The following is a 24,529-nucleotide window of genomic DNA, read 5'->3' as shown; positions in this document are numbered from 1 at the left end:
TACGAGGAGGGGTGCTGCAAGCTTCTTGCATGGAAAACAAAAGCTGATCAGTCTAGAAACTGGATAAGGGATCTTCGATTCTCAAATACCGGTAATATTATTTCGGAGGATTCAGGGATTGAAAATGCATTTGTTACAATTTTTCAAAATCTTTATACAGAAGAGTTGACATTAAATAAAGCAAATATAGATTGATCATCTCTCCAGAGTGATAAAAAAATCTATTTAAATCGCCTCATAACTTTGGAGGAGGTTGTCCAAACTATTAGCACTCTAAAAAAGCGGAAGGCCGTAGGACCTGACTCCATCCCAAATGAGATACATGTCACTTTAAAAGAAGAGCTTGCCCCTTTTCTTCTTCAGTTGTTCAATTTGGCTTTCATAGACGGTCAAGACTACCCTCTGTCATGGGATGAAGCAACTATAACTATTTTACTGAAACTAAACAAGAACCCGAAATCTTGTGAATCTTACAGGCCTCTCTCTCGCTTAAATAGTGACCATAAATTATACACTCAGATAATAATCAAATGCCTGCATAAGGCAATAGGATCACTATTACACCCAGATCAGAAAGGGTTTATGAAAGGGAGGCAGCTTTTCGAATTAACGCATGACCTCATTGGGGCAATAGACATGGCACAAACATATCAAATTCCACTTGCGTAATGACTTTTGACGCTGCAAAAGCATTTGCCCGAGTCAGTTGGCCTTTCTTATTCCAAATGATCCAGAGTCTTAATTTAGGGGAAACCTTCTTAACAGCAGTTGAAGCCATTTATAAAAATCTATTGGCTAAAGTCCTTGTTAACGGTAATCTTACAAGATCAATAAAAATCATCAGGGGTACTAGAAAGGGAAGGGGTCCGAATATATGATCAATCAACAAAAAACGGAGCTGATGAAATGGAATATTCAAAATAGGAGTGACCTCACAAAAAGGGAAATCAGATATTTAGGTGTCCAAATAGTTTGTAATATTGACAAGATAGCTCAGGTTAACTTTGAAAAAGTAACAAAGACAGTCAAATTACAGTTGCAATCATGGGGTGCTCTTTCACTCTCCTGTCTGGGTAAATCTAATCTCTTAAAAATACCAATCCTCCCTAAATTTACTTTTTAGTTTAAAACATTTCCGTTCGAGTTCCCGAAGATTTGGTTTAAGAAGTTACAGGGGGCTTTTTCTAGCTTCATTTGAGGAAATAAAAAAGTCCAAGAATAGCCCTAAAGAAATTTAGAAGAAAGAAAGCTCACAGAGGTATTGCCACCCTAGATTTATATTTGTATTATTGTGCCTTTCACTAAAGAACTTTGGGCAATTATTGATGGAAAGCTCAATTTTTTCTCCACTTTTTAAGGCCCATACGGTTAGCTTTTCTCACCAGGCAGGGTTTTTCATCTTAAAGTTTCGCCACCCAAGATTCTTCAAGAAGGTAAGACTGAAGATTCTTGGGGCAGCAGTCAAACTTTGGGTTCAGGTGAGACGACTTTTAAAAGTCCCATATTATAGCGATGCAGCACCTATTTGGGGCTCTCCAGGCACTCCGGCTTGTCTGGTGAATGCCCTGGCCATTCCACTTCGATCCTGTGATATTCGCACATGGGAGCAACTTATCGTGGACTCTGAACTAATTTCATGGCATAATTTCTCCTTGATATGTGAACATTCGGTCTAGAAATGTAAGTACTTTCAACTGTCAAGTTGGGTAAAATCTTTAGGAAAAGAGCTAGACGGGAAAGGGGACATGATGTGAAAGATCTGTTCTTGACATACAACGCGGAAAGAAGTTGCAGAGTGGTATTGACTGTTAGTCCAAAGTGGGGAAGTCACGAATGCCGCTTTCACAGTGATTTGGAAGAGGGGCCTGCCGAATTTTGATCTCGAAAAATGAGGGCAAGTATCCTTGTCTCTTTTATGGTCACGTATGAAATCTGCACCTTTAAAATAGAACCATCTTTTCACAGTACATAAAGCATATTGGACACCACAGAAAATGTGAAAAACTGGAAGTCACGTGATCAAGAAATGCCCAAAATGCGGAGAAGACAGCGCAAATGAGATCCATGTTTTGGCAGTGAGCCGCAATTCAAAACCTTTAGCAGAAAGTGGGTAAGACCATATAAGATATTATGGGTCAAGAGATAAAGTTAACTATACCTTCTATAATCTTTGGTGTGTTACCAGAGGATTCTGATAATCAAATCTTAACAAAAAATCATAAAGCTCTTTTTTTTGCACCGGTTCTCCTTGCTCGGAGGATGTTATGCATTAAATGGATTCTTCCCTGTTCCCCTACGGAAGAGGAATGGATTTATTTCATCCACAGGGTATCCCTACTACATCGTTCAGGTAAACAGGTTAAGAAAACTAAATATTGGGAAATTTGGGATGACTGGGTTGAGAACTCCACTTCGAATACCACTCATTGAGTACTACTTATATAAATTGCACATCTGGGTTTTTAAACTTCTTTCTCTTCTCTTCTGCTCTGGTTTTTGGACTGAAGTGTTCCTTCTCTTTTCACTTGCGATTTTCCTTTTTTTTATTTTTTATATATTTCTTTTTCAGTTTTTGATCCACGGTTCAATGATTACTGATATGCTAAAGAGGCTGCTTTTGGTGGCGGGCCACTGTTATTACCCAAAGCACCTGCCTAAAGAAAAATCTAAGATTTGGTGTAATTCCTCAACCAAGCGGGCAAATTGTCGACCCAGAGATGAATCTTAACTATCTCTCCCTTGTGGAGTGACCGGGGATAAACAATATCTACCTAATGGTTCGGTTTATGCACTTTTTCTTTGAATTTAAAGCATAATTTGCATAGGTTCCATCAATTGCATTTTCTCAGTTACTGACATTTTTGTGTGGCTAGTGTCTGTCTACCATAGCCTGATGCGTATGATTGTTGCAGAGTAGATGTGAGATATTTGCTTATCTTTTGCAACACTTTTTGTCTCAGCTGTTGAATTTTGATGGTCATTTGCATCTTTTTTGTCACAAAGAGACTGTCAATAACAAAACTTTGCAACCAAAAACGTTGTGAACTCCAAATGATTGCGAAAACACAATACTTGTGTGAAATGGACATACTACTTTTAGTCGCTCGACTTATATGTACTTCTTGTTAACAAAACTATACAACTTCACACAGCACTTTTAGTAGTGCAACATGTAACCCAGCCACTAGTGTACCCATCACAGAATGTTTCTTCAGAAACAGGTGAACAGCTCTGTTCTACAGAAGAAGCAGAAGTCAGAATTCACTGTAAAGCTCTTGAGCATTAATGGAGAAAGGAACATTAGTTAAAGAAATATATTGTACGGACATTAACAAGTATCAGCATCTCATTGGCACATCTCATTCTGCGTTCTTTGCTTGTAGGACTGCGGATTCAAAAAAATTCTACCAAGGAGCTATTCCCAATTTTTAAAAGTTTCTCTTCCCGGTCCGCATGCTCTTAGACTATCAATTATTCTTAGGAATTATGTAATGATTTGGCAACATTTTTGAGGATAAAACCCCAAAAATATTGTTTACCTCTGAACCGGTAGCTGCTGTTATGGAAACCTTTTCTGATGCTCAAGTTAATGGCCGTAATTTGAAAACAAGTTTAGCAGAATTCTCTCCTATGAGTATCAGTATGTTGGGATTCCCATTCTGCAGAATGAATACAGAGATGGTTTCCGGAACTGCAGAATGTATGCAGAGATGGATGCAGGAACTGCAGAATGCATGGAGAGATGGATGCGGGAACTGCAGAGTAGATCGATCAATCAATCAGTCATTTGTTAGGCGCACTACATACCCGTGAGGGTCTCAAGGCGTGGGGGCTGCTACTGATCAAACAGCCAGGTCTTTAGTGGCATCCTGAAGGTCAGCAGGTCTGGGGATGTCGTAGGCTCAGTGGGAGGGTGTTCCGTGTCTTGGCAGCGAGGTGGGAGAAGGATCTCCCTCCGGTGGTTGTTCTTCGGATGCGCGGGACGATGGCGAGTGAGAGGTCGGCGGAGCGGAGCTGGCGGTTGGGTGTGTAGAAGGAGAGCTGTCTGTTCAGGTAGGCTGGGCCGGTCTTGTGGAGTGCCTTGTGTGCGTGGATGAGGAGCTAGAAGTATATGCTCTTGTTGACGGGGAGACAGTGCAGGTTTCGCAGGTGGTGGGTGATGTAGCTGTGTCGTGGTACATCGAGGATCAGTCGTGCCAAGGCATTTTGGATGCGTTGTAGTCAATTGATGAGCTTGGTCGGGGCTCCCGTGAAGAGGGCGTTTCCGTAGTCGAGTCTGCTGCTGACGAAGGCCTCGGTGTCTGTCTTTCTTGTATATGTCGGGATCATTCTGTAGATCTTGCGGGGTATGCAGAGGGTGTTGAAGCAGGAGGAGGAGACAGCGTTGACTTGCTTGGTCATTGATGATTCCCAGGTTGCTTGCGTGGTCGGTGGGGGTCGGGGCTGCCCCCAGTGCTGTTGGCCACCAGGAGTCGTCCCAGGCTGACGGGTTGGAGCTGAGGATGAGGACCTCCGTCTTGTCCGAAATTAGCTTCAGACAGCTGATCTTCATCCAGTCGGCGATTTCTTCATTCCTTCATGGAGGTTGGCTTTGGCGGTGATGGGGTCCTTGGTGAGGGAGAGAATCAGTACAGTGTCGTCGGCGTAGGAGATTATGTTGAGGTCGTGCTGTCGGGCGACATGTGCAATCGGAGCCATGTAAATGTGTAAAACAGTGTTGGACTGAGGGAGGATCCTTGGAGTACGCCGCAGATGATCTCGGAGGCTTCTGAACGGAATGGGGGAGGCGGACGCTCTGGGTTCTGCCGGAGAGGAAGGAGGTGGTCCATTCCAGAGCCTTGTCTCGGATCTCTGCGGCGTGGAGGCATGCGCATAGTGTGTGGTGGCAGACGGTGTCGAAGGTGGCAGAGAGGTCTAGGAGGATGTGTGCTGCAGTCTTCCCGTTGTCTAGCAGGGTCCTGATGTCATCAATGGTAGTGATGAGGGCGGTCTCGGTGCTGTGGTTGCTGCAGAATCCTGACTGGGAAGGGTCGAGGATTCTGTTCTCTTCGAGGTATCGGGTTAGCTGTCCGTTAATGATTTTCTCGATGACCTTGGCGGGAAGGGGAGCAGAGAGATGGGTCGGAAGTTCTTGAGGTCTCTTGGGTCTGCCTTGGGTTTTTTGACTAGGGCGTTGATCTCGGCGTGTTTCCAGCTCTCTGGGAAGGTCGCGGTCTCAAGGGAGAGATTGATGATGTTTTGTAGGTGGGGTGCGATGGAGGTGCTTGCTTTGTTGAAGACATGGTGCCGGAATGGGTCTGACGGAGAGCCGGAGTGGATTGTGCTCATGGTCTTGATGTTGTCATCGACGCTCCTGCTGGTCTAGGCTAGTAAGGGGACGTGGTCGATGGTGTGCGGAGGGTCTGTTATGTTGCTGTCTGTTGAGGCTGGCTGGGTGTTGAAGCTGTCATGGATGTCTGCTATCTTGCGGTGGAAGAAGGTGGTGAGGGAGTCGCACAGGGCTTGCGAAGGCGGGATGTCGTTGGTGTTGGAGCTGGGATTAGAGAGTTCCTTCATGATGTTGAAGAGCTCCTTGCTGTCGTGTGCGTTGTTGTCAAGGCGGTCTTTGAAGGAGGTCTTCTTGGCAGCCCTGATGAGGTGGTGGTGGTTGCGGACGGCTTCCTTGTGTGCTGCATGGCTGTCCGGAGTTTGTTCACTGTGCCATTTCTTCTCTAGTTTCCGGCAGGCTTGCTTGGAATCTAGGAGTTCTGCTGTGATCCAGGTGGCCCTCTTGCTGGTGTCTCTGTGGGGGATTTTCTTCAGCGTGGCGAGGGTGATGGCGCAGTCCTCGATCCAGCGCCTGAAGTTGTGGGCAGCGACGTCGGTGTCGGAGGGTTAGGTGGGTGGGCTGAGAGCGAGGTTTGCATGTAGTTGGTCTTCGGTGATTTTGCTCCAGCGGCGGTGGGGGGTCTGTTGGGTGCGGTGGTGTGTGGTGGGTTTCTGAAAGGTGAAGTGGATGCAGAGGTGGTCTTTCCAGAGGAGTTCGGTAGTGTGGCTGACAGAGACGTGCAGGCTTGAGGAGAAGACAGGGTTGAGCGTGTGGCCAGTGCAGTGGGTGGGCGTTGTGATGAGTTGTCTCAGTCCGAGGTTGGCGAGGTTATAGATCAGAGTTCTGGAGTTGTTGTCGTTGTTGTTCTCAAGGTGAAAGTTCAGGTCTCCGAGGAAAATGTAGTCGGTGGAGGTCCGGTCGTGCGTGCTGATGAAGTCGGCGATGGAGTCGCTGAACTGGGGGCAGGGTCCAGGGGTCAGTAGACAAGGGTGGTTCTGAGGGTGGAGTTGGGGTCTCTGTGAATCTGGAAATGCATGTGTTCGGCGGTGCTGAGCGCGTCGTCAGTGCTATTCAAGACCTTGATGCTGTTCTTGTGGACGATGGCGATTCCTCCTCTGACTACGTTGGTGCGGTCTCTGCCGGTGATCTTGTAGCCGTCTCGGATGGCTATGGCGATGTCGGGTGCGGAGGAGTTGTTCAACCAGGTCTCTGTCTGGAAGGCAATGTCCGGGGATGTTGTGTTGAGCAGGTCCCAGACCTCGACGGCATGTTTGCGTGTGTTCAGTAGTATGCATCGGAGGTGGTTAAGGTCTTTCTAGGCAGGTGGTTCGTCGGCTCTGTGGCTGGTGTAGCTGCAGTTCCGGCAGGCGAAGGGACGGCGTGTGTGTTTAGGGGCAACCTTGAAGCAGTTGTGGGTCCGTCAGGGATTGAGAATGTGGAGAGGGCTGGCGTCATAGTGGCGGCTGTCGTCATGGCGGGTGCAGGGGCCAGGGGTGCTAGTGCTGGGCAGGGTCCAGGCGTGGAGGGGTGCAGACGGGCTTGCCGTGCGCCAGCGGCATGACAGCGCAGCAGCCGGCATGTATTGGGAGGTGTGATTGAGGAGCAGCTGGGAAGCGGGAGGCGGGGGCAGCGAATGGGCAGTCAGGGGGGCGGAGCCGCAGGGGACGCAGCAGCGGGGGCGGTGAGAGGCGACGAAGGAAACAGAAGGCAAAAGGCACAACAATTGAGGGTTAAACGAGTGGCACAGAGGGAAGAAAGGTCACAAAAGGGCAAAAGGTCACAGAAAACGGGGGAAACGAGTGGCATGGAAAGCAAAAGATCACAAGAAAAGTGCAGAAAGGTCACAAAAAACGGGGGGAAATGAGTGGCACAGAAGGCAGAAAGGTCACAGAAATGCAGGGGCAGCTAAGCAACAGAAGGCCAAAATGGGCAGAGAGACACAGGGGCCGCGAGGGGAGCAGAAAGAAAAACCAGGCAGAGAGACACGGGGCAACGAGGGGAGCAGAAGGGAAACCAGGCAGAGACACACGAGGGGAACAGAGAAGAAAATGGGCACAGACCACGTACAGGCAGCAGGGAAGACATACAACAGCAGTCACAGACACAAAATTGAAAATGCATTCACTACAAGGGGAGCAATGAAAGAAAATACAGGCTATACAATGGAGGACTGGACACCAGGGATGAGGTGCAGGTGGTAGCGTGCGGGTGGAGGAGGGCCTCGAACTTCCTCATCAGCGGCAGCTGGGGCACGGACACACAGGCGGTGCTGTGCGGAGGGGGATCGACCTACCTGGAAGAGTCAAGGGTCGCTGGAGATGGAGAGAATGATGCAGGAACTGTGGAATGGATGCAGGAACTGTGGAATGGATGGAGAGATGGATGTAGGAACTGTGGAAAGGGGTTGTTAGGTTGACTGGGGTGTGACCCCTGGGCAAGCACTAGCCGCAACCCCTTGCAGAGTGAACCACTAAAGTAACTAAATTAACCTGTGCTTAACCCTGGGTAGCTTGGCACACACACAGCCAGGCTAAATTTAGAAGTAATGTGTAAAGTATTTATGCAGACCATGGAGTCACGCTGGTTTCTGTGGGTTAAGTGATGCAGGTTCTGTCCATCTCAACCAGACCAGGAGAACAGCGGGCAACAGGTCACAACAGAACAAAGCAGTTCTTGCAGAGCAGCAGTCCAGCTGAGTGGCAGTCCTTCAACAGCACAGTGGTCGTTCTTTCAGGCAGAGCATCCATAGGTCCAGAAGAGTTCTGAAGTGGTAGGGTCTGAGGTCCAGTTCTTATACCCAGTGGTTCCTCTGAAGTGGGGGAGAGGGCATTTGATGTGCACATAGGTCCTCCCTCCTTTCCCAGGCTCCATACTCACTACAGGGGGGGAGGAAGCAGCCCTTGATGTGGGGAAAGAGCACTGTCTATTTAGGTGTAAGTGTGAGGCTGCACCCAGCTCCACCCTCCCATTCTCCCATTTACATCTAAGCTCCTAGTGTGTGTGGCTGTCTGGGAGGAATACAGAATTCACAGCTGTCACCCTCCCCAGACGTGCATAGGATACAGGCTACAGGCACATAGGGCTAAAAGCAGGAAAATGCCAGCTTCCTGAAAGTAAGAAGAACAATTGATGGATAGAATGCAGAACAATGTCATACATTCTCCCCAGTACAGAGATCTTGGCCTCAATACATTGTTTTTTTGCTCACCATGCCATTCCAGTTTGGGTCCAGCCATATGCAACTCAGTCTTGACCCTGCGCCCAAGGAGAAACATGGCGGCAGTAGGCTGACTGCCGTAGTGCTCCGCTCTGACCCGCTATGGGTGCCACGGCTTTCCTTTCATGCTTGTTTGTTTCCTACTCATTCGCGAAGAAACGCTAAAGAAGAAATGGATCGCAACTCCGGCTAAAGGACCAAAGGACTAAAAACAACTTTCACCCGTCACCTGCACACTCGGTCGACGAGGCTCCTTGCTTCTTTACCGTCCTGCTCCGGCCCCACCTCGATGTGTGTGAATCCTGGCGTAGAGGCGGAGAACTCCGAGGCTGATTGCGGGGAACGCCCAGTGAGAGAGTAGCGGGCGCCAGAGCTGCTGCACTGGAGTCAGGCTGCCCTGGAGCTCCGGAGGACCAGACACTTATGGAGTCCCCGCAGAGACTCCCACACGAGCCAAATTAGCGAGAGTGCATTAGTTTCTAGTGCTTGTGCTGGCTCCAGCGTTGGTCTCTTCAAAATGGGGACAGACGCCAGACTACCAGCAAGTGGACGGCTGGCAGAGGTCGAGGCTGACAGCCTATCTGAGGTAAAGGGGAAGGAAGGTGGGAGTGAGACGATAGCTTTTGAATCTACCCCTTGGCATATGAAAGCGGCTGAAAACAGAAAAGCAAGCCAAAGCCAGAGCAAGGGTTCAGCTAAAGGTTTGGGAAAGGTAAAGTGCCCCCGTAAAAGGAGGGGCAAAGGTGTGGTGTTGTCTTTAGCGGAGAAATCTGTAAGGGAATCTGTAAGGGCAGAGTCAGAAACTTTAGTAGCTCCAGTTGGCACCGGGTCTGGGGTGCCCTTCCAAGTTTTCACTCAATTACCCTCTGACTTAAACTTAGAAAAAACATCATCGTATCTCTCGGTAGAGGTGAAGGCCAAGAGGGGTAGAACGTATAGCAAGGCGGCCAAAACTCCCACAGCTTCAACCTCAAAGCTGCGCTCCTACTTTAAAGCGCTCCCGCAGGTACTAGAAATAGGTCAAGACCGTCTGTCGAAGGATAATAATTCAATTGTGCCAATTACTGAGCACGGTAAAATGGCATCACTGGTGCAAAATCTGGAGCCAGACCTCCCCAGCAGATCTATGGGACAGTCTCCAGATACAGACTCCGATGCTCTACTGCACCTCGGTGAGGGGGAAGGTCTACTAACTCCAACTGTCCCAGACATATTTAGCAGTCAAGAGGAAGCCCCAGGAACAGTTCATGAAGTTGATATACATGGGGCTATGTCAACCCACGTTGTTGCCCAGACTCCCTTACTCACCCTAGTTGATAACAGGGGCAAAGGCCTTTTAACAGCCACAGACATGGGGAATATTGAGTACAGTGTGGAAACTAACGTGTTACCACTCCCGGAGTCTCTTTCGGCCTCTAGTTCCGCTGTTGGTGGTGACTATCTTAGTTCTGAGGAAAGTGGGGGCTTGGATCCTAGCTCTACATCCATTTCTGTTGCCTCATTGCAGCAGATGTTTGCAGCACTATCAGCCGAGATAAAGCGAGGCTTTGAGGAGTCTGCCTCCAATCAAAGAGATATAAGAAGTTTTTGCGAGTCCCTGGATGAAAAAATTGTTGGCCTCTCGACAAGAACTCAAGCCTTAGAAGAGACTGTGGGGAAAATCTCTATGCGTGCAGAGAGCATCCAGGACGATATACTGAAACTGAAAAGAGAAGACTTGGCCTTATCAGAGAGAATGGAGGTGGTGGAGAACAATACCAGACGATGCAATATTCGCATCTTAAATGTCCCGGAAGGTAGTGAAGGAACAGATATTAAGTGTTTCATAATCTTGCTGTTAAAAGAGTCACTCAACCTGCAACATTCCAACGAAGATCTTGCAATGGATATACAACGCATCCACAGGGATCCATTCAGGCGAAATCCGCAGAGAACCAAGCCGAGAAAAATCCTCTTGAACTTTCACACGTACACTCTGAAAGAGCAAATCTTGAACCTCGCCTTAAAACAAAAATCCTTAGTAGGCAAGGGATTCAACTTTCAGGTTCGCTCGGTCTTGTCTAGATTCACCCTTGATAAACAGTGGGAGCTGGGCAGAAGAATGGAAGCTTTTCGTAGGTTGGGTGCTACGGTGCTGATGGGTTTCCCAGCATCCCTTAAAATAATGCATGACAACAAAATGCATAATATACGATCAGTTCAGGCTGCAGACGAGCTATTACTGTCTTTAGGTAATAGGAAGGAGAAAGGGACAGCTGACTAGGGCAATAGGATGATTCGTCCCAATAGGATTAATAAGTCCTCTCTTTAGTATCTTCAATTTCAATAGGCTTAGGCCTAGGAGGCTATGGAAAAAGTAACAAATGAATAAACAAAAAAGAAAAAAAAAAAAAGAAAAAAAAAGAAAAGAAGGAAAAAAAAAATGGTTAACCTCTAGCTTACGTTTGGAATGGAAATAAATCAAGGAACCATACCAAATGTTCTAGGATGCAACAGCAAAATAACAAACATGAGCAAAAAAAAAAAAAAAAAAGGAGAAAAAAAAAAGAGAGAAAGGGAGGAAAGGGGGGCGAACAAGTACACAATAACATAAAATTAGAGGCACTTATGGGGGGGCTTGGGAAGAGCTGGGGCACTTACTTCCGGATTTCCGGATAGTGAGTACAAGGGTTTCTCCTGGGAGGGGGGGTGGTTTGGGAGGTCACTGTGGGGTGAAGGGAGTGGACAAAAAGGGAAAAAAATATTTATTCTCGATCAAGCTCCAATCAAAGTACACCATGGAATTTATTTTTATTTTTTGGCAGATAAACAGGACATTATATAATCAGGCAGCATTTTCTACTAACATCTACTCCCAGAGCCATGAGTAAGCTTAAGATTTTCTCTTGGAATGTCAATGGTCTCCGCACCAAACCTCGAGCAAATAAAATTCTGCAGTACTTGCGTGATGTTGATGCGGGAATCATTGTACTCCAGGAGACACACTTAATTGAGAGTGAAATGTTGGAGCTAGTCAGGAAGAATAGGTGGCTAGATACATCAGTCTCTACCTCTCAATCACTGAACATAAGGGGCGTGTCTATCCTGTTCAAAAAATCTCTGAACACGAAAATCGTACAGCAAAAGGCGGACACTGGAGGGAGATGGGCCATTGCAGTGGTTGAGATAGGAGGCACAGCCTTTACATTAGTCGGCTATTATGGGCCGAATCATGACGAACCTACGGCATTAGAATCTTTATTTTTTCACCTCTAACAATTTCCAGAACCAGTTATAATTACTGGTGACTTTAACATCTTGTTGAATCCTTCACTGGACAAGTCACCAACAAGTAGACAGCAGACTCTTTCAAAATCCGGAAATTGCTTACTTGGGTGTATGAACCAATATGGCTATGTTGATATATGGAGGGTTAGAGAAGGGCAGAGGCAAGGATTTTCGTTTAGAAATCTTAAGTATCGACATCGGTCGAGGATAGATTTTATCCTAATCAGCCGGGCCCTGGTCGATTCGGTTAAGAGTGTAGGCTATATCCCTTCACACCTCTCTGAACACTCTGCCATGAAGCTGGAACTCGAGTGGGGGGATAAGCCCCCTACTCGGTCGTGGTCTTTCGATAGATCTCTCTTTACCTCTTTGGAGGATATAGAGTTTATACAATCAGAAGCACGGGAGTTTTTCATAATCAACGTTGGTTCAGCACCACTTGGTGTAGTCTGGGATGCCTTTAAGTGTTCATTAAGAGGGATAATAAAGAATAGGACCATATACAGAAGAAGGCAGTATATGGAGGAGGTGTCCTCTATCGAAGCGAGTATGACAGCAGCTCAGATAGACATCGATAACTGTAGAGTAGACGATAGTCATGATTTAACCTTGAAACTTACAAAATTGGCAGAATTGAAAAATAAATTGTCATCTGTTCTAGACAAGCACATTTTGCAGAGATGGGAGGCGAGCAAATTATCTCATTTTCAATACGGGGAGGGGGCTAGCAGGTTGTTAGCATGGAAAATAAAATCCGACCGGGTACGAAATCACATTGACTCGGTTACAACAGATAGAGGCACTTTCACAAAAGATGTAGACATTAGGGAAACCTTTAAGGATTTCTTCCAGGCAATATATCAGGAAGACCTCAGTGTCACATCTGAAAACATTACCAGCTGGTTAGAGGACATCTCTCTACCATCTCTGTCGGCTGCACAGAGCAATTTCTTAGAAAATGAAATAACTCAGACTGAGGTAGAGCAGGCCATAAGGGGAGCTAAGGGAGGTACGGCTGCAGGAATTGACGGTTTACCGTCTGAAATGTATAAAAACTTGATATCAGAGGTGTCTCCCGTCCTGGTGACCTTGTTTAATCAGATATTGAGGGAAGGAGAGGCCCCTCCCCTCTCCTGGGATAGCGCCTCAATAACACTCATCTTGAAGCTAGGAAAGCCCCCATCTGACTGTGGTTCGTATCGACCAATATCAATTTTAAATGCCGATTACAAGATTCTGACGACTATATTGGCCAAAAGACCCGAGAGCAGAGGACGGCCCGGGACCAGGGTTCGATTCCCGGCGCGGCAGGTTTCTGGACCAGGGTCAGCGGACTCGATAATTCTCTCGCCTCGGTGCCCACTCTGATCAGCGATCACACTCGGCAACTCTGGGCATTAGCTTGCCTCATCTTCACTAACGGCCCCACCAGACCGCCGGGGATGCCTGGTCTCACCCTGGAGATACCCATTAAGGGACCATCTCTCAGGGAAGCCAGGAAGGGTTTCGCAGCGGTCGAAGCGCCTTGGGACCCTACGGGTAAGTAGTGCGCTATATAAATGCCTATACATTTACATTTACATTTACAAAAGACTCAGTCAGATAGCCCTGGAAATATTGCATCCCAACCAAAAAGGTTTTGTAAAGGGGAGGCAGCTATATGAGCTCATTTATGATCTAGTGGGCGCTATAGATGTGGCTACGAAGCAAGCTTTGCCCCTCTCGGTTCTCACGTTGGACGCCACCAAGGCCTTCGACAGGGTAAATTGGCTGTACCTGTCGGAGGCCTTGCGAAAATTCAACGTGGGGGACAAATTTCGTAGAGTAATAAATCTGCTTTACGTAAGACCGTCAGCTTCAATTTTGATCAATGGGGGCCTATCCGAGCCATTCAGGGTAACGAGGGGAACGAGACAGGGTTGCCCCCTGTCTCCCCTGTTATTCGACTTATATATTGAGCCATTCGCACAAAAACTGAGAGAAAACACACTAATAAAACCTTTTGTGTATTGCGATTGGGTCAAAAAAGTGGCACTCTACGCAGACGATATCATGATTTTTTCACCAGACATCAATACTGCGTTCCCAGAGGTCATAGACTTAGCCCTGGAATTTGGAAGGGTTTCTGGATATGAGGTGAATGCCTCCAAAACCGAGTCAATGTCATGGAATGTCAACTTAAATAGCCACAAAGAAACATCAAGAGCTAACTTGCGGTACCTGGGGATCAATATAGTCAAAGACATAAATTTGATAGCCTCCTCAAACTTTGTTAAAGTAGCAGCGCAGTGCCGTAAATTGATGAGAACATGGGTACACCTCCCTCTTACCATCTTGGGGAAGGTGAATCTTGTAAAAATGTCTATTTTGCCAAAGGTTTCTTTTTTATTTAATTCAATTCCGCTGTTTTTTGACCCTAAATTAATTTCAAAGCTATAGAGTGAGATATCTTCGTTCATTTGGAATAATAAGAATCCAAGAATTGCTTGGAAAAAGATAAGGCGTCGCAGGGAGAAGGGCGGGTTGGCGGGCCCTGATCTCCAGGCCTACGCATGGGCATTTCAGCTATCACATGCACGCATGCTTTTAAAAATTCCTACTGAGACTGGCGTGGGCCTTATGTTTTCCACCTTGCTGTACTGTGAGGGAGTTGGACAGGGCAGTTTCTTGTTTAAATTCGGAGACCCTAAATTTAAAAAAATAAATAAAGCTGAAGGTGCTACAGGGGATGGCCAACATATGGTATAAAGTGAGGCAGCTGATCAAACTAGGCTATCACTCAAGCAGAGCTCCTATATGGGATCTACCCGCCCCCCCCGGCCTGGGCTGCAGATCTATTAGCACTACCTTTGAAAGAGGCCGGAATTGTATCTTGGGGCGACTTGTTTATGGATGGATCTCTACTTCCATAGAATTACTTGGTTAACAAAGCTGGGCCTAGACTCTCAAGATTTAAATATCTACAAATCTCAAGTTGGGCTCAGGCATCCCGTACACAGTCTTCGCGGAACAGCAGCTTACCTATAGGGGGAGGAAGCGAGTTAGAGGCGTGTCTAATGGATAAACCCCCTGCAAAGAAGGAGATCTCGCTTTGGTACAATATGATTTTGGAGGAAGTAGATGGCAAATTGTGTCTCCCAACGCTACTGTGGGCTGAGTCGTTCCCAGGAAAAGATGTGGAAGAACTTTGGACAACTTCATGTAGGATGTTGTGGGATTTGGTCAAACCAGCTTGGCTCCGAAGGAACCACTTTTTTACAATCCATAGGGCTTACTATTCCCCGCAGAGGCTGTCAAAATTTTCCCTGACAGGCCCGGTCTCTTGCCCAAGATGCGGATTGCGGGCGGCGTCCGACATTCATATGTTCTTTGAATGTCCGCAAATTACCCCCTTCTGGGATGCCATAAGTAGTAAACTATCTTCAATACTGGACTATCGCATTTCTATAGATTTAGGCCTAGTCATCTTTGGTCTGAGCGGGAAGCCCCGCAGCGCTGCCTCCAACCTGGTGTTTTATTCCATACTGGCGGCGCGTAGGGAAATTTGCAGACATTGGAAAGACGCCTTGCCACCTACTTTTTATGAATGGCGTTCTTCAATCCTCCAGATTTCAAAACTCGATCTGGCAAGGGGAGGGAATCAGGGAAAGAGAGCCTTTTTTTTTTTTCCCAGGTCCAATGATTAATGCAGACATGTCTCACCTTCTGGTTCCGCAGCAGTACGCTGCGGTGCTTTTGGGGGCCCTGGTATCTCGGGCACTATTGACCAACAAAATAGGCCTCACACCAGAGATTCATGGCTTGCCAGCATTCACTGTTGGGATTTGGTCGCCATCCTTCCTACGTTATCCCTGCCAGCTAACGCTGAGACAGTATTGAGGCATTGCCTGATCTTCTGCTCTGTGGCAGTTTTTGTTTTGATAGATTGGAGCCATGAATGCAAATGAGGATAATAAAAAAAAAAAAAGACCCTGCGCCCAATGGAAACAGTCTGGTCCAAACTGCCAGACCAGGTCCTCCCTGGACTGGAAACAAGCATCCTAGGACCGGTTTCAGACTTTCAGCCCTCATAAGCCAGAATAGCTAAAAGTGGAATTTTCCAAATTGTAATGACAAATTTGACTTTACATTAAAGAGGTTTTATCATTACAATTCCATAGGTATTAAACATGACAGATATACCTTCTCCCAAATAGGATTTACAGATTTTTAAATGCAATAAGGAATACTCAATGTTATCTTTTGAGAGAGACAGACATCGCAGTAGAGAAAAACAGATGCAGGAGTTTTTCACTACCAGGACAGATCCAACTTAAAAGTACATGTCCTACCTTTTACTTGCACAGCTCTCTTTGCCCTATGGGCTACCTAGGGCCCACCTTAGGGGTGACTTATATGTAATAAAAAGGGTGTTTAAGCATGAGCATGGGGTTTAAATGCCAAATTGGCAGTGTGACACTGTGTTACCTGCATTGGCAGGTCTGGGACAAGTTTTACAGAGCTACTTAGGTGGGTGGCACATGTGCTGCAGGTCAACTATAGAGTTTAGTTTATGTGCCCTGGGTATATGGTAAATCACTCTACAAGGGACTTATAAGTAACTTAAATGTGCCAGTTAGGTATATATCAATCAAACCATGTTCACGGAAGTGAACTAATTCAGCAAAATTGGAGGCATGTACACAAAACGTTTTAAAGTAGACCATCCTAAGGCTGACAAGTCTAACACCCAATAAATACTATCAATTTGGGATTGCCATTTGACCCTTGCCCCCAATGCGCGTTAGCCATTTCCAAAGACCTTTTATCCACCAAACATTTGGAAATCAGTAGTAAGCCTTCAGCTGCTAAATAACTCCATTTTAACTGGAAACATAGTTTTACAGTTGCCCTTCCCCAAAAAACCCTCAATGGATATGACCATCCTTTTTAGACCCATTTAATTGTTAGCATTTCCAACCAAGGTATTAGAAAGTTTTGCCAATTCCCAGTTGACATCACACTTGGAAGATTGCCAGCTTTAAGACGAGACTCAGTCTGGTTTTAGATCTCCCCACAGTTCTGGTACAGTTCTTCTTGCAGTAGTTGATGAACTGAAGTCATAGTGGACCAGGACGGCTCTGCAACCTTGGTCCTGTTGGACCTCTCGATAGCTTTTCAAACATTCAGTACTCATTCAGCAGCTAATGAAGATTGGAGTATCTGACCTTGCAATGATTTTGATCAAATCTTTCTTATCAGAAAGGTAAATTGTGTCATTTTATTACGATTTCAACCAGACAATTTGAATCTTCCCTTGTGGTATACCCCAGGGATCATCGCTTAGTCCAACGTTCTTTAATGTCTATTTAGCCCCCTTGACTGCTTTGACAAGATCCTTTTGCTTCTCCAAGATGTCATATGCCAATGACACCGAGATTGTGATTTCTCAAGGCACATAGGAATCAATGGCAATTACCGAATTGGCAAATACCGATTCGGTAATTACCGAATCTTAACGATTCGATAATTGTTACCGAATATTTACCTACATGGCATTTACCGATTTGTAAATACCGAATCGGTAAAATTCGGTATTTACAAATCGGTAAATGCCATTTACCTACATCTGGCCCTTAGTTATTCAACTGGACTTATTCTAACTGTAGTTTGAATTGGTGGCCTAAGGATTTGAAATCTCTTCCAGCTCCTACTTTCAGTAAAAGAAACTTGGGCCTATTGTTTGACTCCAGTCTTTACTTTAACCCACAATGATGTCAGCAGCCAAATGTTTTGTCTTACTTCGGTCTGTTTGTAAAAGTCTTCCCTATCTGCCTGTGTCTGCATACAAAACAACTGTTAAGGCCCTGATTCCATCGCAATTGTACTATACCATCTCCCCATACCTGTGTCTTCATGCTTTTGTTCTGTACAGCTTCCGTATAGCTGAAAATGCAGTTGCTAGTGTAACACTTAATCTCTCCCTTAGGACGTCTGTTAGACATCTCCTCCCTACCTTACACTGGCTGCCAATTTAGCAGAGAGGCTCTTTCAAAGCTTTTTGGCTGGCTCACAAAAGCCATCAAGGACATTTGCTCCATTGATCTGTCTGGAAACGTCTGCTTTTATAAGCAGCTGGCTCTATGCTTCTGCAGATGTTGATGATTTGAAGAAGCTGAATGGACTGTCACTCGTTCTTCTACTGCACTGCAAACCTGTGGAATACTCTCCCCCTCTCCCAGAGATCTTCACTCAACTCCTTTGTCAGCTGATCAATATGCCCTGTCCATGGCCGCTGTCCCCAGGGCCTGGAAACGAGCCATGGTGGTCCCTCTGTTAAAGAAACCCTCATTGGACGCTGCCAAACTGGAGAATTGTTGCCCTATTTCTCTCCTGCCGTGAGTGTCCAAGATTTCAAGAGGCCTACATTATCTCCATTCTGACGGGATTCCTTGGAAACAACAGGACACAGTATCCCATCAGATCCTGTTGCAATGGTTGGAGGAGGTTGGCATTGAGGGCCCAGCTCTGGGATGGTTTGCCTCTTCTATCTGAGAGAACCTTTCAGGTGGCGGCACCCCTTTCACCTCCCTGACACACATTATCAAACAAGGGTTCCACAAGGCTCAGCGTTGAGCCCAACTCTATTTAATCTGTATGTCCAACCTCTAGCAGTGGTGGCCAGGAGTAGAGGACTAACGGTGGTATCATATGCTGACGATACCGAGTTGGTAGTAGCACTCTCTGATGACTCCACGCAGGACACTCATAGGTTCAGGAGCGATCTTGCAGCCATTGCAAAGTGGATGACTGCCAACTTCCTCCAGCTAAATGCTAGCAAATCTGAGATTCTGCTATTAGGGAGAGATACAGAGCTGTGAAGTGTGAGATGGTGGCCTTTGACCCTGGGTTGCGCACCCGGCCCCAAACAGGTGGTCAAAAACCTGGGTGTATGGCTTGATTCAGCCCTCAGCTTCCAGGTCCAAACCAAAAATGTAGCTGGGACCAGCTTTGGACTCGTGAGAGGGCTCAAACCGCTGTTGTTTTTTTTTTATCCCACAGTCCGTCAAGTCATCATCTAGGCCTCCATCATATCTAGGCTGGACTACGCCAGTTCACTTTACTTGGGGGATAATAAGGCTGAAATCCTATGTCTGTAAAGGGCTCAAATTGCAGCTGCTAGAACTCTACTTGGCCTCCCTGGAACTCGCCCTTCGACCAATGCCATCCGCAGACTACATTGGCTGCCGGTGGCGAAACGCATAGAGTCCAAGTCCCTCGGCATTGCCCAGAAAATCATGAAACTCCCCTCCCCAGATATCCTGGCGAACGTGCTCTCATCCTATATATCTAATCGCCAACTACGATCTATGGGCCAGCATTTAGCGGTTGTCCCTCAGGTGAGGAAAGTGCAAGCAGGAGGACGCTCCTTCTCCGCCCTGGCTGCCAAAATCTGGAACTCTCTTCCGGCACACATCTGTGGCATCAACAACTACCTGGCATTCTCCAAAAACCGTTAAAACACATCTTTTCCCTTCGCTATAGGCCCTGCCTTCTTTTAGTAGACCCTCCAACTTCTGCTAGTTAGCGCTGTGACCCCCCTTTGCTGGGGCAGCTGTGCGCTCTATAAAACCTGTAACATAGCATAACAGACAGTTTTTTAAAAAACACAATCTTAATTTCTTTTTTCTCACTTTTTGGATCTTTCCTTTTGATGTCTCAATGCCTACAACAATGCCAGGACTCTCCTTTTTAGGGACTCCAGTGTGCTTTACAAATCTTATTCATTCATTTTAAAAGTATACAATTAAAGGAGGGAAAGTGAGTGAGATATCTGGAGTATGGGAGTGACTTACTGTTCAGGCTCAGGAGTATGGCAAAGAATGTGCTGTCACTTGCTATTATTTATTCCAATATATTTGTCTAGGCAACGTCATACTGCTTTGGAAATTAGGAGGTACGTTTGCAGTTCGGACTGAAGGGTATGTGCTCCTTTAGGGTATGAATCCCATGCACACCTGGTTTGATGAGAGAGGCGGTTAAATAATTTCCATTCAGAGAGAATAATTTGCACTGCAATAGTGAAAAGAAGGTATAACAAAGCCATGTAATTAGTGTTAAGAGTCAGGGTTGACACTGATGTCCAGGGACCATGAGCAACCATATAAAACTAAGAGTTATGGGTATGTCGAATATCTCTGATAGTTTGTTCTGTATCAGGTGCCAGTATGATTCCAGGAGTCTGCACTCAAAGAACATGTAATGGTGTGAGCTGGTCTCTTGGTTGCAGTTCCAACATTTATCGTTTACTCGCAGGGTTAGGTATGTAGCCTGCAAGAGGTCCAATGTAGGAGACTCCTAGTAAAGTGTTTACATTGTAAGAGAAAGGGGGACATTTTGTTACATAACAAGAGTTTACCATTTATTTTTTGCCAGGTATCATCAGTGAGGTGGCCAAATACACCGTCATTGAAATGGTTAGTCAATTTGTGTGCAATGACAACATTTGTGTTAAGCATGGGTCAGATAAAAATGTACAAGTCTTGGAGGAAATATGCCCCATTCCTCCCCCCTCAGGTTTCCAGTTCTCTCTTGTTTGATCTCCCTTACATCATGGTGATATCTCACTATGGCATACATAACTCCACCCTAAACTCTCTACTGCTATAAATGTACAAGTTTTCCCACCTTTCTACCCACGCCTTTGAACAATATTAGATACACTAGAGAGGTTGAACCTACTAGAGGGCCTGGAACCATGATGCTTCCACCGCTATCATTTGTATATTATTGTTCTGGCATAGATGAGTAATATACCCCTTTTCTCAATAATAACATACCCTTGAGTGTTTTCTGGCTTGTAATATCACACATGAAACTTGTATGTCATGAAATTGATGTTATTGTTTTAAATGTTCACCATTTATCTGTATTGCAACAATATCTGATTGTATGTTTTTGCTTACTAAAACAAATAAAATACTTTGAACACAAAAAAAAGTTTAAAATGGAAATTCAGGTAAAGGCCAAAAGATACACAATTAGGCTAGTGTGGAACAACAAAATGTACATCTTGTTGCAGAAATAAATTCAGATTTCATCCTTAACACATCAGAAATAGTCTTTATTTATTTGACTTCACAGATGTTCTATTATGCCTTCATTTCAAACTTCTTTTTCATGTAGTGATGTTAGTGGAATATTTTCAGTGACATATTAGACCTGGCGTACCTCAAAGAGAAATAGTCACCAGGGAATTAAAACATTTGAACTGATACATGCAGTCTAGTTCAACGATTGTTTGTGGATTGACCTTCTTTATTTCTTCCTAATCTCTACTCATTTGCTTCAGATGGTCAGCCATAGCTAACTGTCAGTGTGGGTTTCATGGTGTGGGTATCATAATATGGTGCGATGTCGTTATATATCCCCTGATATGCATTATGAAATGTTCACACACCATCAAGGGAATTGCTAAAAACGAAATTTCCCCAATTGTTATGGGTTTCGTTTTTGATTGCACTGGTTTGTTGAATTGTTTAGTTTATAATGTTTGCTGGTCAGTGTGTTTTGATTTGTGGTGTACAATGCTTTATGGTGGGTAATGTGTGATGTGTTTATGGGGTAATTGGAATAAGTTGCATTCACGGCTTCTTGACCATGTGGGTACCTGAGGACTGCAGTATTTTGGGAGGTAGTTCGATTCCCGGGGCTCAGAAAAATGCTGTTCTTTATGCCTGCAGTTGTGAGCTGGTAGAGTCTCTAACCTAGGTCTGTTTTCTCTCATGCTCCTTGGCTCCTGTCCACTTCTCCTTCTATCTTCAGCTCCAAAATGACCTAAGGGTTTTTAGCTGCCTTTGAAGGTGATAGAGCGCCATGTTATTTTGAAAATTGCAGGGGTGCATCATAATCACTCGTAGTCAGCACCCACATATTTAGAGGACCGTGTTTTTTTAAAAAAAAATTTAATTTCTTTTTACGAAATACATGAGTCATAATTTACAGAGTACATAGTTACTATTGACATTCATTACATCAATTCATCAATAAATCAATAATCCTGGAGCCAGATACATATATATAAAAAAAAGATAAATAAATGAGTTTTAGAGATTATATGTTACTCACATTGGATACATTTAAAAAATGCAATTAACAATACAATAAGGCAGATACATATAGGGCTACTAAAAAAGGAGTTGACGGAAATAGACCATCAGACAGTGGATTCTAGATGATTAGTGATCTTGCCCCAAATCTGTTGACCAAGCTTCTTTTTCCTATGCCCTTTAAGGGCATACAGACTATGCTCCATATTATGAACAGCAAAAAAATGCGCTCTCCATAGTTCAAAAGAGGGGGGTTCCTGCTGTAACCACCAAGATGCTAATAAGAGTCGGTATAACGCTGTAACTAAGAATATTAGTTTTACATGTGGCTGTAATAGATCTGATATTATCGGCCCCATTTCTGCACCTAGCATTATCTGCGTAGCACTTAGTTTAACGGGAAACCCTAAAGTAGCTGTTAAGTAATTCTCTATCTGTAAAAGTAAAGAAGATAACCGAGGGCACCCGAAAAAAATATGGAGATCGTCTGCAGATATGTATCCACACCTATAACATTTCCCAATAGTATCACCCTGCCATTTCGAAATCTTGTCAGGCGTATAATATAAATTAAAAATGGATTTGTAATGCTGTGCAGATAATTTTGCCGAAAGAAATAAATTTGTTGCCATCTCCAGTGAAATTTCTATCCATATATCCTGCCTCCCAAGTTTATTCCCCCATTTAACATTTTGTTGCTGTAAATCATTCTCCTTAGTATTCAGTAAATGGCCATATAGCACTCCTATTTTTGCAGATTTGGTATTATCCTCTATCAGAGGGTTTGCTTGTAGATTGCTGACTTTTTGAGATAGGAAGTTCCTAATTTGCAAATATTTTGCAAAATTCTCCCTGGGTAGCTGATATTGTATACGAAGTTGGTCAAAAGATTTCAGAGATCCATCACCAAAAAAATCCCCCACTAACCTTAATCCTTTTTGCCACCATACATAGACCACCCTATCCCAAGAGGACCGTGTTAATGTGTGAGTTTATAATGTAGTACTAGGCCGGGGATCAGTGCAATATGTAGTTGTGTGCTTATATTGTTTAAAGAACTAATGTAGTGCCAGATTTGAAAATACGCCTAAAGTAATGTAGAAATTATTGCTTTGTGCTTAAAATTGTTGCATTAGAATTGAATGTGCCATATTAAAGTTGCACGTGTAGTTTGCCTATAAAGAAAAACGTGATGCTTTAACATGAGTATAATGATTTGCTAATAATGAAATGTAATGTTAGGATCGACTAATGAAATGCTTATGTTGTTATATCAGAAATGCATTAAAAAAAGTGTAAAGGCCTGAGACATGAAATTGCCAGCTGAGGCCTAACTGTAGTACTCCCAGCATAACTAGAAAGGCAGGGTTGAATGTTTCCTTGGGAAAAGGCTTCTGTTGCAGTTGAATTCAAAATATAACTCAGACCGTCTGTAAGATTGTTTCTCATGCATATCTTTTGCAGGTGCACGGCCATGTAGCTCGTTAGGTAGAATAATTCATTATTTTAGGAGTTAGGTTGGTAGGAGTGGGAACGAAGGGAGTCTACAGGAATGTGACGATGCAACATTTGTCGGAGAAGGTGCCTGGGACCCAAGGACACAGCAACGGTTTTTAGAAGAAGACAAATCTGTGCTGGAAAAGTACGAGGGGCTGCACCTGCCTGAAGGAGGTGTGCCATGGGCGTGCCTACTGTTTTGAGGTTTTGCATTAGGGAAAGTGCCCCGAGGGAGGAGGGTTCAGTTGCAGTTGTAGTGAGAGTTGCTATTGAAGCTAGAGGGTTAGAGTCAGTTGGTGTTGGACTGAGTCCTGTCTAAGGCAGTTCAATTGGATATGCAGTTAGACATGGATCTCAGAGGGAACTAGGCAGGAGAAATTAAGGAGCATCTTAGAACGAGCTCGGTAGCATGGGCTACTTACCTGGAAAATGTGACTGTGCTTCTTAGGGTGCCTTCACGGCTGACACCTTTTTCTCTTGCCCGGGAGGTATGTTAAGTGGGGATGTCACTTTAGAGTTAGTGTAGGGAAAGACTAATTTTTCTATTCCATTGGAGCAGATGCAGTCGAGTTTTCCAGTGGGAACTGTTATTGCTGCCTAATGCTTCTTGAATTAACATTGCTCTTTATTTGGAGTCGTCTGAGACTCCTGCGTAGGATTATGTTTGTATTAGTGCCGGTTTATTTCTTGAACCTCTTGCTGAGGTGCTTGTATGTCCAGTTATTTTTGGCTTTGTAATAAACCTTTAAACTTCATTTCGTAGTCAGTGGTCCTTTGGATTGGTATGTATTTGGTCTTTGGAAAATTGTTAAAAGATATGAAATTAGAGAACTCCTTTACACTTCTATGCAGACTAAAGAGATTGGTCGACCAGGGATTCCAAGGATTGGTAAGGAAAATCGGTATGTGAATCCCAGCGCCATCAGTTGGTAGCCAGAGGAAGGTTTGTCTCTGGAAGTAAGGGAGTTCTAGATTAGGATAGGAGTTTCCCCAAGGCCCATAGAATTCAGGGGATGATTGTCGAGTGGATTATCGGCGGAAGACGGCGTTTCGTGGAAACTGACGGAGAGTGGCGGTGCGGTGTAAGCAGCAGTTCGTGGGAGAGTGAGTATGAATAGGATTATATGTTGTTAGATCGTGGTGTTTGTGTTG

Source organism: Lissotriton helveticus, chromosome 9, assembly GCF_964261635.1.
Source record: "Lissotriton helveticus chromosome 9, aLisHel1.1, whole genome shotgun sequence".
NCBI classification, from domain to species: Eukaryota; Metazoa; Chordata; class Amphibia; order Caudata; family Salamandridae; genus Lissotriton; species Lissotriton helveticus.
This window is presented reverse-complemented; position numbering follows the sequence as displayed.